Source organism: Anser anser, assembly GCF_964211835.1.
Source record: "Anser anser genome assembly, chromosome: 4".
NCBI lineage: Eukaryota > Metazoa > Chordata > Aves > Anseriformes > Anatidae > Anser > Anser anser.
Window position 1 is genome coordinate 23876442 of NC_139724.1, and position 9499 is coordinate 23885940.

A 9499-nucleotide genomic window follows, 5' to 3' on the forward strand; every position below is an offset into this window, starting at 1 on the left:
ATTAGAGAATGGTTTGGCTTGGAAGGGATCTTAAAGGTCATCTAGTTCCAACCCCAGCAGGAACACCTTCCACTAGACTGGGTTGCTCAAGGCCCCATTCAACCTGGTCTTAAACAATTCCAGGGATGGAGCATCCACAGCTTTCCTGGGCAACCTGGCCCTGTGCCTCACCACCCTCTGAGAGAATAATTTCTTGCTAATACCTAGTATAAGCCTATCCTCTTTTAGTTTAAACCATTACTCCTTGTACTGTCACTACACTCTCTGGCAAAGAGTCCCTCTCCAGCTTTCCTGTATAGCCCCCTTAGGTACTGAAATGCTGCTATGTCTCCCCAGAGCCTTCTCTTCTTCAGGCTGAACAATCACAAGCCCTTCAACCTGTCTTCATAGGAGAGGTGCTCCAGCCCCTTGATCATCTTCATGGCCCTCCTCTAGACTCGTTCTGACAGGTCCATGTCCTTGTGCTGGGGCCCCCAGCTCTGAATGCAGTAATCTAGATAGGGTTTAACTTGGATAGTGTGACTTGGATAGTCTAACCTAATCCATAACACTTACAAAGCCACCTACAGAAAGCAGTTCCACTCAACAAACTTGAAACACCTTTGAGGATTGCCCTTCACTACTCATTGACCTTTGAGAGCTCCTATAGCAATTAGATCATTAAGCATCTCCACTGAATGATCAGGTGGGATGTATTTATGCAATAGTTTATCCTTACCTCAAAAGTATCAAATTAGAGAGTACATAACTCTTTAAAACTAATAAATCTTTCCTTGACCAATGTAAGTTTCCCCAGGCTTGATAAGCCATTAACTAAACAACTGCAATAATAGAGAGAAGTTGGAAAATATGTTGCAAAAGTCATGCCAGAAAATATTCTCTCTCTATAAGAATACATTTTAAAAAGTGAAAGTTCAATTTCATTATTTCCTTCTTCTCCTTTAAATTCTCCAGAACTCATAGGAAGACTAGACCATAAATTATCAACTTCAACTCAAGAGAATTGATAACAGTGCACGGAAACCTTCTGCTCCATGTGCCCCAATACAGCAAAGCAAACAAAACATTAGAATGTATACAGAAAGAAAACGATTACACTGCAGAAAACATTTTGATGCAATTACGTACATGGCAGTGCCATAGGTTTATCCATGAAACTGTGCTCATTTCATTTCATTTGTTTTGTGAATAGAGCAACTGCATGTGGAGGTGACAAGAATAATTACAGTCTCCATAAAATCCTAATCTATGGAGAGAATGGAAAGGCTAGAACATATTAATTCAGAGAAAAGAAAAATACAAAGAAACAGGGGAAATATATCTAAAATACAAGACAAATGAAAGTAGATAGGAAGGGATTTTTTTCCTGTAGAAAAAAGAAACTCATGACGGTAAAGGGTGGTAAATGAAAAAAAGAAAACATTTCCACAAAAATAATTATCCCATGAGTCTTATTGTCAAAAATAGACTTGTAGCCATGATTTTAGAAACACTTAGGAAGAGGCAAAGAAAAATCATAATAGAGAAACTGCTTTAAAATAAGTGAGAGAGATGTAAACCCTTATATTTCAGACGTACAATGATTTCTCCCATTAGAAACTTTTCAAAATTGTTGCCAGCTAGCAGATTATTTTACCTTTCTCTGAAACAGCTGTTGTATGTCGCTCACTGAGTTAGTAAGTGGACTACATCTGTTCCTCTATATCTTTTTTTTAAAGTTTTTGTGGAACATGGATGAAGGATGTTTTTGCTTAAAAATACTGACTGCCAGCTTAACGCTATATGCAAAAGCTGGCTCTGTTTGTCTGTTTTTCTTCTCCAGACACTGGACATTTCAGTGGCCATGCATACTACCTTTAATCTGTAATAAATGTGGGAAGAAAGAAGGAGAGTATTGTCCTGTCTCCCATTTACAAGGAGCAGGTGTATTCATATGAAGGCTGCTGTTTCAGTAGTTCTTATTTTTAACCTTCAAAACCATTATCTTCTGAGGTGTAGCCTTCTGATCCTTCTCCTTAGCTATGTTAGCAGAGATGTATTATTTACAGTCTCTATTGTTCTTTGTTCCCTCAGGTCCACACAAGTTTGTGTCAACTTCACACCAATTAACCAGAAGCTCAGGTATGTGAAGGCTCAAAAGGCACCTTCTGGCCTTTGCAAGTTACATGGAAACTCTAAATGAGTTTCAGAGATAAAGGCAAAATATTACAATAGCATATATTTGGAGAAAATAGTAGTTCATTGAGAAACTAACTTCTGGTCTGGATTGTGGGGAAAGAGTACATAGATAAATATGAAAAAAAAAAAAAAAAAAGTAAAGCTCCCAAGAATTGGGAGGCCACCAGCATTTAAGCAGTTTCTTGATGCTTTGATGTAACTTACAGTAACTGATATTAGTAGCACTCTGTTCATCTTTTGACATAATGATGAGTTAGCTTAAATTTTTAGCTATAATATTTGTATATTAGTCTTTTGGACTGTTCACAACAATTTAGTTAACAATAATGTTTCTGTTTTAGTTTTAACTAACCTGTTGTAAAAATAGCCACGGCATAGTTCAACGATCACCAGAGGGAGATAAAACATTTTGGATTATGATACACAAGTATACAAACTCTACAGTTACTATTCAGTTTTAGGCAGAATTAAGGTATAACTGAATATACACAGAAGGATGAAATGTTACCTCAAATATCCTAGTATAGAAAATAATTAGTCTTCAACAGTTATCCAAATTAATCAAGAATAATAGGAGAGAGGACACATCAGATCCTCCTTCCTTCCTCCTTCTTTAATTGACTTCATTTTATATGCAGATACAAATTAGCCTTAGATCACACTTGTAAAATATTAATATTCCAGTAGGATTACCATTAGTCTAAGTTTTTCTCTGAAGTGGACTGCACATTAGATGCATCTTTTTAAATATAAAAAGAAAAAGGAAAAATATTTATTTAATGTGAGATTTAAAAATATATATATATTTATGTTCATTTCATGCTGCTTGGAGCAAATTCGCACAACTTGAACACCTCTATGGGAATCTGAAAAAAAAAAAAAGGCGTTTTTTCCAAAAACTAACAACAAAGAAAAACCACCACAAACAAAAGAAAAACATCACAAAGACCTGATTATGTCATCTGAATACCCTCCTTCCAATACCACATAAAAGATTTTTGTTATTTAGTATCTCTTCTGTCGTTGTGAGCCCAAACGCTGCTAGGGACCCACTGTACAAATAACACTGTTATATTACCTCTCTGGTGGAATCACGCTCCCTGGGATTTAAAACACAGAAAAATAGTGAGGACACAATAACAATAGAGACAGGTATAATTAGATATGTTAGAAATTGTAGTGGACTGAGGAATCTTGAGTGATTCCCAGCATAACTATTTTTCTATTTGCTTGTGCTTAGCACTTCTAAATACATCCAGACTTGAAACTCCCATATGCAGAGCATGCATTGCTAGACGAAAGCCCCATGAGGGTGAATTAATAGTGTTCTTGTAATTCACACTTTCAGGAGTGCTTCTTTCATCAGTGTAAGCCACAGTGTTAATGCCATGTCTTTGTACTTGTATTTCAATGCAGAAAACACCTTGGTTTGTACTACTTCATTTTGGCTATGATTCAACAAAGCACTTAAAATGAGCTTAACTTTAAAGCATGAGGAGTCTCACTGATTATAATGAGACTACTCATGTGTTTAAGGTTAAGTATGTGCTTAAGTGTTTTGCTGGATTAGGACCTCAGATATTATTAACACTGATTTATTGGGGAATGTGGGGGTGAAAGAGAGAAAATGCATGCTTCAAGCTCTAATATCTGGCTCTTTATATATTAAAATTGTCTGAGATGAAATACATACCTGAGATGCAGGGAAAAGGTGAGAATATTTTTGTTCTGTGTCTAAGAAGTTCCAAAAAATGTGTGATTGGGAAGACTGATTTTACATACGGTATCCTCCTACTTCGTTAGAAAGCAACAAACACTGCATTTTTTTTCAAAAGAATTATTATTTCTGTTTGATTTATCAATAATCCTCTTGCTGTAATTATGGCAAGAATAATGAATGGATCTTCTGTCTGCCATGAATTATGCTGCCTTTGTGAACAGCTAGCCTGGTGGGCTTGAACGATGTCTCAGACAAATGAAACAGATTAAATTTTGTTATGCACAGTCACTCTCTGTGTAGCAGAACGATAGGTCCATTTCTGAGCCAAATTTTTATGCAACCTATCACTTAAAAAAAATGATAAAAGAAAGGTGCTTCTAATTTCTCCCTATATCAGAAGAGTGATGGAAGCACCCTTGACAGGTTGGAAGCATTCACGCTTGTGATCAAGCCTCATTGTCCTATAGGCCATCAGTGGCTGCCTGCCACCCTTTCTCACACTTGCATAGCATCTTGTGTTTCAGTAGGTCTCTCTAACCTCAAGCAACCATTGATGGTATATATACAGTGAGGATGGGATTAACATAATCCAGGCCGCAAACAGGGGCCCTCAGCATATCATCAGAAGCAACCTCTTTTGAATGGAATATACCACACTTTTTATCAGACAAGAAGTAACCTTCAAAGGGCCTTACTGTTAATTCCAGAGCCATTTCTTCCTCAAAATTTCATGATGGAGAAATAATTTGGGTACATTGATGGCTTTAGATTGAAGGATTTCCCAGTCTCACTTTGCATTTTGCCTGGCCATTTGGAGTGGTTACGCCTGTCACCTCATCACTAAATTCAGTAATGAAAATGGACCTTTTAATGAGTTGCATACAATGTATAATTGCTGTAAAACTCTAACATCCTTTATGCAAATGATTCTTTGGAGATCATTAATTAGTTTCTGAGGAATATTAATTTCTCCAAACTGAAAAAAATATATATATTACTACAGGGAAATGGACTTGAATTAGTTTTAACTATGGTAAAATTACACTCTGTGACAATTAATCAAGTGGAGCACAAGAGAGCCTGGTTTAAAATGAAAAGTATACTGTTCATACTGCTTCCCATGGTTACAACTAATTAGTATGCATAAATAGTATTTTAAGAAGCATATAAGTTATCTGTGCTCCAGAATGTTTTCTGTTTATACCTTGATTTGTAAATTGCACAGATATCAATTGTTTAGAGGTATTCTTGTGCCAAAATGATTATAGGAACTTATTTCTAAAACATACAAATTGTAATCAGTGCCCCGAGAGTGCATCTATTTATATCATTGGGCAGCTACAAAACAGCTTGAGTTCAGGCTATTAAAAAAAAAAAAAAGGAAAATAAAGCCAAGTGATTCTACCCTAACAAAACTGTGATCAAGATACTTCAGTACAAATGCAGCTGCCCTTGGGGCATCATATAAACTTATTATAAAGCACTGAAACACCACTACAAAGTTAATTTTATTAAAATTAACGTCTTCCCCTTCATCATTCTCACATTAAATAGAGCACCAAGGAACAGAACGGTTGATCCAGTTTGCAAGACTATGAATAGCCACAGATTGTTTTCTGAATATTTAAAGGATACAGTTCAATGGCAAAAACAACAACAACAAAAAGTGGTACATTGCTAAATGAAGCCTTTACTTCTTGAAAGCTGAGCAAATAATTTGTTTATATGTGAATAGAAAGCCAGATACTGTCCTCTGATGCAGTCACATACATCCACATTACCTTTTGTGAATTCTGTGGAGTTGTTCCACTTTATAACTAGTGTAACGGAGATCAGAATTTGACATTTAATTGTTAATAATACATTGAACTCCTTAATTCCAGTTGATCCCAAGCATTCAGTTCTGCAACTGAAGAACTCCAGCCCTGCCTTTATATTATGCTGGAGGGAGGCCAGGCTTCTCCCATCTTTTTTTTTTTTCCTAGTGCACATTATGCAGCCCACCTGTCTCTGTAGACATGGTACTACAGCAGTGGAAGCTTATAACTCTCTGCAGAAAACTAAAATATAATCAGAGCTTTAAAATTCTCTTTTCTACGTGAAAAGTGAAGTGATAGTAGTAGTATTGTCCACAAGGGACAATTCACCCAGCTCTAGGATTGGTGGTGACCTTGACAGTCTCTCTGCAGCCAACATTCAGCGATCATGTTTTCTTCCTTCCTCACATCATAGTCTTTACATCTCTGAGGCTATGTGTAATTTGTTCAGCAGATGTGTTCTGCAGTACATCCCAAAATCAAGAGGCAAGAATGTGATGGGCAACCACGGGCAGCAAGAGGTGCTCCTGGCTCTTGCAGTCTAGACACAGCTTAGAGACCTCACAGCTTTTTCAAAGCCTTCCCATGCTCCTTCCTCTCAGGACCAGGACAGGGTACAATGATCATGCATCAATCCTGACCCTTTTTTGCTTATCCATGAACAAATACTTCCCTTGATTTTGTTAGAATAACAGTTGTGAATAATAATGACAAATAGTTTATTGTATTTTATTGTAGTTTTCTCAAAGGGCAACCTGAGACATCTGATTACTTTACATTACTCTTTATCGTATGGGAGTTGAGATCTAACCAAGCCTATCTGTGGTACTGATACGGAATGCTGTGGCCTTGGGCAATCATGACTTTTTCTACTAAAAATATTTATCCTTACATTAAACTTTTAATCTTCATGAAGACTTCCAGACACAAGATAGATCTTTTTGAATAGTTCACAATAAATAAGTAAATAAATAAATGGATTTTGCACATTGCTGCTAACTCTGATCCCTTTCCTTCCATACAAATGCTTTTAGCGCTCTAAGCAAGAATAATACACTGTAAAAGGGAGCGGGATCTTCTTTTCTTCAGACAGGTGTAATATATTTATAATGTGTTTCACATTTACCATAGGAATTAAATAAGTTTTTTCTCTCTTAATGATTTTTTGCCCATTAAAAAAATAAATTTTAAATAACATCTAAATAAATATAACTCTGGATGTATTGCTGGTATGTTCAGGACTTTTTTTTTTTAATGAAAAGAAAAAAATACTGAATTATTTGTAGCTGTTTGTGTCTCTGTAATTTAAGAGCCTCACAAATATATTCAAAACACTATAATTGTATTAAATTATATTTTCTTGTCATAAAGATTACATATTTGCTTGTTTTGGACATAAACTGCATTTAACACCATATTATCTTGTATTAAAGGGAAAGTAAGATCTGCACAAAACTATATAGCAGAATTCAGGTTCAATAACTAGACTTCTCTTTCAGTATAATACAGTCAATGCAAAATCTCGGGCAATTTATTCAGCAAATTCAACAAAGACAAAAAGAGAAACAAGGAACAAGAAAGTAAGTGGTTAACAAAAGACAACATTTTAAGTTCTATAGCTATGTTCTATGGTTTACATATTTTGACAACTTATCTAAATCTTGAGACAGAACTGTAATGATAGGTCAGAAACTGAAATTTGAGTATCACCCAATTTCTTGCCAAGTGTTACAGGTGTTTGAGATTAAAACCATCAAATTTTAACCAATTCTGTTTTCTTGTAACCTCGTTATCAAGTACCTTTGAATGCAAAGAGGGGTTTCAGAAAAGCAATTAATTTTGAGCCAAAAATAGAGAATGTCAAAACCTTGTAAACATTCAGTTTTTTAAACATTCATCCTTAGCTTGGATTTAATGTGGTCAAAGTATAACTGCTTCCATTTATATGTTCATTTGAATATTGTCCAAATAGGATGATATTGAATGTTTTTATTTTTATCTGTCCAGAAGAATACGCAAATATATAATGAACAGTCGGCTGAATATGAGCCAGCAGTGTGCTCAGGTGGCCAAGAAGGCCAACAGCACCCTGGCTTGCATAAGAAACAGTGTGGCCAGCAGGGCTAGGGAAGTGATTGTCCCCCTGTACTTGGCTCTGGTGAGGCCGCACCTTGATTACTGTGTTCAGTTTTGGGCCCCTCACTACAAGAAGGACATGGAGGTGCTCAAGCGAGTCCAGAGACGGGCAACGAAGCTGGTGAGGGGTCTGGATAACAAGTCTTACGAGGAGCGGCTGAGGGAGCTGGGATTGTTCAGCCTGGAGAAGAGGAGGCTCAGGGGAGACCTTATCGCACTCTACAGGTACCTTAAAGGAGGCTGTAGCGAGGTGGGGGTTGGTCTATTCTCCCACGTGCCTGGTGACAGGATGAGGGGGAATGGGCTAAAATTGCACCAGGGGAGCTTTAGGTTCAATATTAGGAATAACTTCTTTACTGAAAGGGTTGTTAGGCATTGGAATAGGCTGCCCAGGGAAGTGGTAGAGTCACCATCCCTGGCGGTCTTTAAGAGACGTTTAGATGTAGAGCTTAGTGATATGGTTTAGTGGAGGACTTGTTAGTGTTAGGTCAGAGGTTGGACTGGGTGATCTTGGAGGTCTATTCCAACCTGGATGATTCTGTGAACATGCAACAAAACAGAAATATGATGAGAAGCTAAAAATAAAAAATTAAAAAAAAAATGTATTTTAACAATCTGCTCTGGAACGAAACATTATGGCTACATTTCAGTTGTGTATTAAGACAACCTAAGCATCTATATATAGGCACCCACATTTGAGCTAAGGGACTAACACTTCATTACAGTCAGTAGAATACACAGGCCCAGAAAAGATTATTCCACTGACAGTCACCAGGGATTCATCTTGGTTATCTAACTACAGGTTGATAGTACTCTTGCAGATGTCCTTGGGTGTTCTGACTACATGCCAAACACAGCTGCATAAAGGCTCTGGGTTCTCCCTCTGCATTTTTCCACCTGATAACAGGCATCTCAACCTTTGGCACAGCAAATGGTTCTTGATGTAAATATTCAGGAAACTCAGTGGAGACCTAAGACTATTTTAGGGTGAGCTTTGTGTGATTTGAGTAAGAAATTACCATCTGTCCTTTTTGAATGTCTTCCTATTTTCTGCTATGAGTCTTCAGCACTGCTTATTATGAACCAGGAGACTGACTCTAATATGTACACTTGCTGTTTTCCAGGATAAAAATTCCACTTTCTTCTCACTTGTAATAGCAGTTATAGGATACCTGTACTTAGTCACCTGAACTTATAAGATCAATAAATCAGCATAACAGACCTATCTTCAGAAACCTCAGATTCAAATTTAAAATTATTTTTCAAAGCTAATTTACAAACTTATTAAACAAAATTATGATCTCTTATCCATTAGTTTAGCGCTGTCAACATCCAATAACACCATATGAAGTCCAATTTTAAATGTTTGTAAAAGTCTTTGTTAAAAAAAGTCATTGTAAAAGTCTACAATTCTGAACAATAAGAACTGGAATATGGGATTCCTGTAGGAATAATGTAGGTAGAGGATCCTGACATCTGTGAGAAGTGTTCATTTTTCAAAACATGCTGTCAATATGTCATTAATATTAAGAGAAATAAGGTTAGTAAAGTTCAATATATATTGAAAAGTTTCCTTGACATTTAACACATCATATTAAAAGCTTCTTCAAGAGGAAAGAAATATCAACTTGTCACCTAGAGATTGAAA